Raw genomic sequence first — 9,262 nt, 5'->3', positions numbered from 1 at the left:
GCCATTAGTATCTGGTATACTACTGGTGCACCATGCAGCGCGCCATTAGTATAGCTCATGGTGCGCCATTAGTATCTGATATACTAATGGCGCATCAGGCACTGTGCCATTAGTATAGCTCGTGGTGCGCCATTAGTATCTGGTATACTAATGGCGCACCAGGCAGTGCGCCATTAGTATAGCTCATGGTGCGCCATTAGTATCTGGTATACTAATGACGTACCAGGCAGTGCGCCATTAGTATAGCTCATCGTGCGCCATTAGTATGCCTCCCAGGGGCCATATTTACCCATGTGCCCTCGCGTACTAATGGCGCACTAGTTGACGATGCGCCACTAGTGTGCTTTTTGAAGTGCGCCACTAAAGTGTGAGTGGTGCGCTACTAGTATGAATATTAGGTATTATTTATTTATTTATTTGTGATATTTGCACAGGTTACAAAACATACTAGATTATGAAAGGCGCGCTTTGCGGCGCCCATCCATTTTAAAAATGGATTGATAGGATATTTGTAAATATATAGAAACAAAACATGTAGACAAATTTGCAAATATATAGCTAGTGTCTAATAACAGTTCATTTCTGCATTGACCAATTAAGAATGCAATTGAACTTCTTTTGCTAACTCGTAAATGCCAAAAGTAGCAACTTGATACTACAACACAAACTAAATTGTACAACAAAATATATTCACAGCTTGACAATGACACATCACTTGTATCAAGAGAAGAGTGAAGGTGCAATTCAATGTCGTCGCAAGTTCCAACTTCTGATTGTTTTGTTAGATACAAAGTTCAGTGAAAGTCAATTTTCACAGCTCATCCATCCCAATAAGACTTGCTTAATGCACACAACTTACAACTAGATATACTCATGTATTGATATTACATTATAATTTTGATGGCTCAATATGGCTGGTTACCACCCCAAGGTCTATCTCGAATGAAGCCCAAGTGGGTCAACAAAGTCAGCCATTTGCTTCCCCTGATGGACATTTCTTGCTAATTATGCTTATGCCCTACCAGGAAGTGGTGTGTGTCTGCTCGTTGTGATTCTCCGACACGAGAGGGCGGAAGGAGGAGCTGTCGACCTCGTCGTTGTTGCGCAGCTAGCGGCCGGTGAACCCCCCCCCCCAACCGACACCTGCTTTGCAATGGGGGAAAAGGGTATCATATCTCACAGGATCCTTTGCTATAAAAACACATAACAAGATAACTTATGCACGGTTTAGAGTAGTTATCCTATTGATGCACGCAGAGCACAGCGAGAAGCATTTGCGAAAGCTAGAAACATCAATTATTAACAGTTGCAGCAAGGAAGTAGAGGAGGAATTTTAGCCACAGCAAAACAACATCACAAAGATATGGGAAGACCATCTTGAGTGTGGCACTAAGCTAGGGATCAACCTTGTCATCAAGATCGAGGTTGACGATGTTGTCATTTTCGAGCTCGTCAGGCTCCGGGGTGAGGTCACACATGTTCATCGTCGTAGGTGGTCCTCCTCGTCCATGAAGTGTGCCTGCAGCAGTACCATGTGAATGGATTATGAGCATAATCATCCTAGTATACAATTTTTCTCAAGGCAAAGCTTGACAACATAAATTCTATCTACCACAGTTTGGACTCAAATAAACTACTACCTACATCACTGTACAACACAACATCAATAAATCATGCTACTCTATTTTCCTCGCACCAAATCCCGAAGTACAAAATCTGAAACACATCACAATGGAAAAAACAGTCTGGACACCGAATAGTAGGAGATCTAGTAACTACTCGAGAGGGTGGAGTTCAGTAAAATTCACCAACGCTAAATCTGCACTTCACGAGGTACTTTGCAGATCGACGACCAATTCAGTCACACAATTGCGAGAATCTAGTATACATCTCTCCATCTATCTTCTCTGTCTCCGACAGCCTGCACCAGATCTAGAAGGAGAGTTACAGGGGCAAGCTCAAACCAAATCCAATTTATTGACCCTAACTAAAACAACAACCATACAAGGGGAGGGACCCTTGTCCAACTCTGCTATGGAGGTCACCAGGGAAGAGAGAGGAGGGGCTGGTGGTGTGGAATTTGGTGCTAGTGTACAGTTATACAAATAAATGTGATGTGCACATTTTATTGAATATGTGATTTGGGCCAAAGCAAGTGACATATTTTTCGGAGAATGGGAGAGGCCAAAGCAAGTGAGTACTGCTTTAGTTTTATTGGCGGTTCAACATTCCCATTTGTGAGCATTAATTATATTAGTCTACTCCATTTTCTAGTAACAATGGTGGATACGTGCTATGTTGTCGGTCGTGCATTACTTTTGTAGTAACAACCGTCATGAACATGGGGGTGCTTTAGACGATATGCATGGGAGCAGCCGGGAGAATAGAGGAATGGAGATGGCTCACCATGGGGGTGCTTTAGACGATGCAGTGCACTGCCGTCATGCCGTGGAAGGAGCAGGGAGACGTCGCCTCATCGAAGAGGGCGGGAGAGCATAGGCGATGGTTGAGTAATGAAAGGTATTATGAGCATCAAAACAGGTTTGAAGAACATAACTCCGAATGTATTTTGAAAGTGCTAAGCCAAACAATCAGTAGCAGCTAACAAGTCGGTACTTTGTGAAATTTCTGACGAACTCGGAATAAAAGTATATGTCCAGAACTACCCATCCTTTGCTTTCTTCAAGGCTACAGTCCAGTTGTACACTTGAACCCCACATTTAAACTACCAGTATATGATGAACAGAACGAATGTAACATGCGTCAAAGATAGATCTGTGTTCAATAGCATGCATGTTCCTAGTAACTATCTTAGTTGATCTTAACTTAGAGGGAGAAAAAATTGAAGGACTCTATATATCATCAGTTCTTTTATAAATGAGCAGGTATATAAGCAAATGAAAACATGTAGAGCAGAGTATAGTTTAACCTGTAAAATGAGCAGGTATATAACCATCCATTCTTTTGCCTTGTCGAATAATGCTGCCATAGGAAAAAAAATAAGATTATTGACAACAAATGAACAAATGCACATTTACAGTATTACATGGAAAATAAAGTAAACATCAAAAGGGCATGTAAAGAAATTACAAGGCACAAAGGTTAAATGTCACAAGGGCATATAGCTGCTTGACTTTTACATTTCGTGGCCTTTAACAGGGTACCTGTTTGGATGTTCAGTAAACTTACTATGATTAGTAACCACTTTGAAGGTAGCACGACTAGTCTGTGAGACAGTAGTAACCGAACCACCTGCCATGAATTCAGCAGTTAGAAATGGTAGCATGTAGGCAGCCAAACCAATTATGGTGCCGGAGAATGTAGCATCAGGATGTATTACAGGACCATAGCAGGCCAAAAAAATCATGTGGTAGGAGCAAAGAACCTATTGAAAGAACAGAGATAAATTGAGCTGTAGTATCAGAGGCAATATAGATTATTTATTTCGGGCAAGGTGTTTTTGCGCAAGAGATTAAATGCTCCCTCATATGCTATACAATCAAACCAAATAGTCCTAAAAAAAGGAAGTTCATAATTATTCACGATGTGTTCTATTAAACTGCAGAATCTCTCTTATATAAAAAAACTATATGAGTTGAAATGCCATGAAGCTACTAGCTTGGTTGCTTCTTTTATCTAGCATACACGTATGTGAGTTGTTATAGCATTCATAAACCAACATATGTTTTGATAAATCTCGAATAGGTTTCATATAACTCAGGTAGGCCACTATCTGATCTTCATCAAGGCAAATCACTAACACAATCAGAACACCAGAATCAACAGCAATAAATTAAATAGCACAAAACCTTATCAAACCGGCAAGTCATCATCAGGTTAACATACTGCACACAAAACTCCTTGGCCCTTGCTCACCCCATAGCTTCAGAAGGCATACATTAAAACGAATAATCGAATTGGCAGAGACCATAATGCACCAGCTATCACCAATTCTCCGTATCATCATGTTCCATGTGAAGACAACCAAGCAACACCAGCATATCCAATATGACACCCTAAGAAGCACACAAATTCGTATGATCTATCACTTTTCCCACAGATGAGACTGTATGTTTCTTCCTCACCACTGTGTTGCCTCATAGAACAAAGAACAACTAGAATTAAACATCTTATAAATTCCATCAAAAATTTCAACCCTGAAATTGCAACAAAGGCAGTGAAGTGGTTTGATAGTGCATAATGATACAACATAAGAACATGGCAGCGCAACATGACATATTGTCTTGGCAGCATATATTAGTACATTGTGTGGTGAAAACTAAAACCATAGGTTCACTGGAAATGAGTTGCCAAGGTGTTCCCTTAATTCCTCCAGTTCCTTATTATGGTGTCATGTGACATTAATCTAGTAACGGAGAATGTAACAAGTCACAAAAGCAACCGAAGCAATTACAGAACAACTTATTAAGTCAACTTAAAAGATCTTCTATAGCTCAAATTCCTTTCCCAATTTTTTTCCATCTAACATATTTTCAACCCTGAAATTGCAACAGAGGTGGCATATAGTCTTGGGCCTGTTTGGTAACAGATTGTCAACCCAGTGAATGAACCATCAAAGACATAATGGTCCTACAGTAAGCAGTCATATTATACACTCTCAGGGATTTAGCTGCCCACCACACAGCTGACAAGTGAGAAAGCTTGGCGCATCACTTACAGTTACAGGTAAACAACATAGAGAGTATCTTCTATCATTAGAAGGGGAGAAACAAACCGGGTAGGACGATGCAGGAGGGGAAGAGCTCCTGCAGCATGCCCTCGCGCTCCTCGAGGAACTGCTCCGGGGTGAGCAGGCCGACGAGGCCGCACTCGTCGACGAAGATGCACGCCGACTCGGCGGCCTTCTTGCCCATCATCTTGGCCTTGAGGGACCAGTCGAACGCCTTGTCGTACCTCGCGAGGATCCTCTCCTGCACCTCCCTATAGAACCCCTCCGTGTCTGCGCCATACAACAATAACCCCCTCCAGACCACCTATAAGATAAGAAGATTCTGGTCACTGAAGTTACAAGGCTAGACACAAGAGGGTCAACATACAAGACTAAAATGTAGTATAAAAATGGCATCGATAAAAGGTAAAAGCATCAGTAATCAAAACCTGAGAGCAAGTAAGCTCCATCGGAAGAGAATTTGAGAAAGTTCACTCCGCTAGAATGCTAGTGCCATGTAGTGCAAATACCCGCATCATCTTTACCCCTTACACCATCCCTTTGTTCATCAACTTGAGACTTTGCACCATGTGTTCCAGAAAACATGGCCTTTCCGAAACCTCTCTAGATTAAGATCCTCCCTGTTACATCACCACCAGCAACGATTCTCCCACTTGGATGGAAGGACAGGGTGCTCAACTCTTTTGTGTGACCAAGCTTTATTTTCCTTATATTGTCATGATTGAAATCTTTCGTAGGTATGCTCCATATATAGAGATGTCTCTTATTTGCAATGCCCAAAAACTGTCCACAACAACTCGCGACAATCTTTTTTGGCTTCCGTGTCTGTTTGGATAAAAGAAAGTAATGAGATGGTTAAGTTCTATGGATAGAAAAGCCATAAATTCTCATCTGGGCAATGGAATGCGTAAATCTGGAAACCTCACCTGAGCCAGTTCATTACCCACTTGACACCCTTTGGTCAACTCATAACTCCTCATCTGCCCCCACAATTCCTTTTTTTATTAACTGTCTTACCCTTCGCCTTCTCTTGAATAGCGGTCTTGCTCAAAGCTTCGATAGATACGAATGAGAAAGGAGCGTACACCTCGGTTACTTTCAATGTTTTGCTTATGTTGGAAATCACCTAAGCTCAGATAAGACACAATATTAGCCCCACGTACGGTACCTCGACTTCAAATCAACAGGCCCAGCACAAGACGATGGGCGAGCGGCTCACCATGGAGTGGACCGGGGCATTGACCTTGATCTTCCGCACCAGCTCGGCGGTGGCAAAGTCCCAGTAGATGAGGAAACCGTCGAGCCCCGCCGTCCAGCAGTTGCTCGCGAGCTTGGCGGTCCTGCTGATGTCCTGCTGCTGTTGATGTTGCAGATGAGGAGGAGATCTACCAGAGCACCGTGCTGACGGAGAAGCCGAATCTGGTGAAGAGAGAAGAAATAGGATGGTCAGAGAGAGAGGGAGAGAGAGGGGGGTACCTGCCAGCGGAGGGAACGTGGCACGGCGGAGCAGTCAGGGGCGCGACGACCTCAACCCTAGCTGACAGGGAGGTGCGGCGGCGCCGATGGGAGGGCCGACTCGCGGTAGCTCATGGTGACGGCGATTGGGGGCGCGGCATGGAGGAGGGTGCGGCCGGTAGGAGGAGGTGCGGTGGGCGGCCGGTGGGTGGAGGTGCGGTGGGCGGCGCGGGGAGCAGGCGGTGGCGCGGGGAGCAGGTCGGCTCAGCGAGGAAACAGAGAGCATGCGAGGGGCACGGCTCGGTTTTGGGGGTTTGAAACAAAAACATTTGGCGGTCCATTTTCGTCTACGGTCGTCTAATTTTGCGGTCTATTTTCATGTGTGTGGCGGACAGGGGCAGGAAGGCATCGATTTTCCCATGTTACTAATGGCGCACCACCGATAGATGCGCCATTAGTAACCCTGGTTACTAATGGTGCACCAGCTGGTGGTGCGCCATTAGTAGTTTTACTAAAAAAATTAAAAAAAATATAGTAATGGCACATCAACTACGGATGCCCCATTAGTAACCCTGGTTCCTAATGGCGTACCAGCTGGTGGTGCGCCATTAGTAGTTTTGTAAAAAAACAATTATAGTAGTGGCGCACCACGTACAGATGTAGCATTAGTAACCATGGTTACTAATGGCGCACCAGCTGGTGGTGCGCCATTAGTAGTTTTGCAAAAACAAATATAGTAGTGGCGCACCGAGTGTGTGGTGCGCCATTAGTGTCCATCACACTAATGGCACACCTACACATGGTGCGCCACTACTATATAGTAGTGGCGCACTACTTGTCTGGTGCGCCATTAGTGTCTATATCATCTATAGCCCTTTTCCTAGTAGTGGAGAGACAACATACAACGCATCAAAATATCGAACAAATACCAAATTCACATGACTAGTTATAGCAAGACTTATCCCATGTCCTCAGGAACAAAAGTGACTACTCACAAAGCATAATTATATTCATGATCAGAGAGGTATTGAATAGCATTAAAGATCTTCACATATAATCTTCCACCGAGTAATCCAACTAGCATCAACAACAGAGAGTAATTAACACTACTAGCAACCTTACAAGGACCAATCGGAGTCGTGGGACGTAGATTGGTTACAAGAGAAGAACTAGGGTTTGGAGATAAGATGGTGCTGATGAAGATGTCGATGGTGATGAGTCCCCTCCGACGAGAGGAGTGTTGGTGATGACGATGGTGACAATTTCCCCCTCCGGGAGGGAAGTTTCCCACGCGAGACGGCCCTGCCGGAGCTCTAGATTGGTTCTGCTCAAGTTCCGCCTCGTGGCAGCGACGATTCCTCCTGAAAGCCTCCTGCTGATTTTTTCTGGAACGAAACCCTCCTTATATCTAAAGATGGGAGCCAGAGGGGCAATAGGGAGCCCACAAGCCGCCAAGGTGCGGCCAGGGGGTAGGCCGCGCCTAGCAGGCTTGTGGCCTCCTGGTGGCTCCCCTCTGGTACTTCTTCCGCCCATTATTTTTTATAAAATGCAACCTAATTCCTCGTTGATTTTCACGGCTTTTGGAGTTGCGCAGAATAGGTATCTCAAACTTGCTCCTTTTTTTAGACCAGAATTCCAGCTGCCGTCATTCTCCCTCTTCATGTAAACCTTATAAAATAAGAGAGAAAAGGCATAAGTATTGTACCGTGAAGTGTAATAACAGCCCATAAAGCGATAAATATCAATATAAAAGCATGATGCAAAATGGGCGTATCAACTCCCCCAAGTTTAGACTTCGCTTGCCCTCAAGCGGAAACCGAGATCAATAAAAATGCCCACATGTTTAGAGATAGAGGTGTCAACAAAACAAGATACGGACATGGATCCATCATGATCATAGTCGGAATAGCAATAACATCAGATAATCTCTTATGCTAAAGTGATAATTCCTTCACAAAGTAAAGTATGGATCAAGAACCTTATTGAGAATTAACAACCAATACCCTTTAGTCATTGAAGCAATTGCAATTTATCATAACATCGAAAAGAGTCAAATAAGAGCTTGTAAAGCAAATCCACATACTCAATCATCCTTTCGTCTCCTACAATTTCTAAAACTCATGTGGTACTCATGAGATCAAAGTTTCAGTTGGACACAAAGAAAGACAGGGGCTTATAGTTTCGCCTCCCAACTACTTACCTCAAGGGTAATGTCAGCAATAATAATTCATGAATACTTAGTTCCAAGTTGACATATGAATATAGATCTTTCCCTAGCATATAACGTTAGCCAAGATAAAGGCGAATTAAGGAATTGGTGTCGATCACCATGACACTTTTAAGGACAAGAAGTAAAGGTACAAGATAGGCCCTTCGCAGAGGGGAGTAGAGGTTGTCATGCGCTTTTGAGGTTTGGATCTGTGACCTCTTAGTGTGGAGGAACGTCACTTTATATTGCCTCCTCTGATAAAGAACTTTATTATGCAGTCTGTCGCTTTTATGTCTTCCTCATCACAGGTTCATACAAAGCTTATTTTCCATACACTAATAGAACATACATATTTAGGGAGCAATTTTTATTGCTTGCACCGATGACAACTTACTTGAAGGACTCTCATGGCAAAATTGGGTTGAAGGTTTATGGATGCACAAGTAGTATCTCTACTTAGTACGGAAGTTTTGGCTGATATGAGGTGGAAGAAAGCGTCACATGCTAAGGGATCTCTAGTCATATAACATTTTTCGGAACCAAGAAAACATAATTCTTTATGTTGTCTTCCTTGTCCAACATCTACTTCTAAGCATGTAATAGTTCAATGAGTGTTCACAATCATAGACGGTGTTAAAGATGATATATTTATATGTGAACGTCTCTTTCTTTATTACTTCCTATTAGTTTCAATAAAGACCAAGGTCTACGTTTTTTCACCCACAACAAGTTTCAATCAACATTCTTTTTATATGTGAAGTCATCACTTCCCATAAGATCATTACATGATCTTTCATGCTTTTGCTCTTTTATTATTCTTTTCTTTAGATCATGGCATGAGGCAAGGTCCTTGACTAAAACACTCTTTATTATATGACTCACGAGCACGATTACAATGGGGAAGACAC

At 43.0% G+C, this 9,262-nt stretch overlaps 1 pseudogene; it reads right to left on the bottom strand.

Annotated features, from left to right (window-relative positions):
- Window positions 1-4,941: 4,941 nt before the first annotated feature.
- LOC123408831 lies at window positions 4,942-6,431 on the bottom strand (annotated as a pseudogene).
- Window positions 6,432-9,262: the final 2,831 nt, after the last annotated feature.

This window comes from Hordeum vulgare, chromosome 7H, assembly GCF_904849725.1.
Source record: "Hordeum vulgare subsp. vulgare chromosome 7H, MorexV3_pseudomolecules_assembly, whole genome shotgun sequence".
Classification (NCBI taxonomy): Eukaryota; Viridiplantae; Streptophyta; class Magnoliopsida; order Poales; family Poaceae; genus Hordeum; species Hordeum vulgare.
Note: the sequence above shows the minus strand (reverse complement) of the source record. Positions and strands in the feature narration are given on the sequence as shown.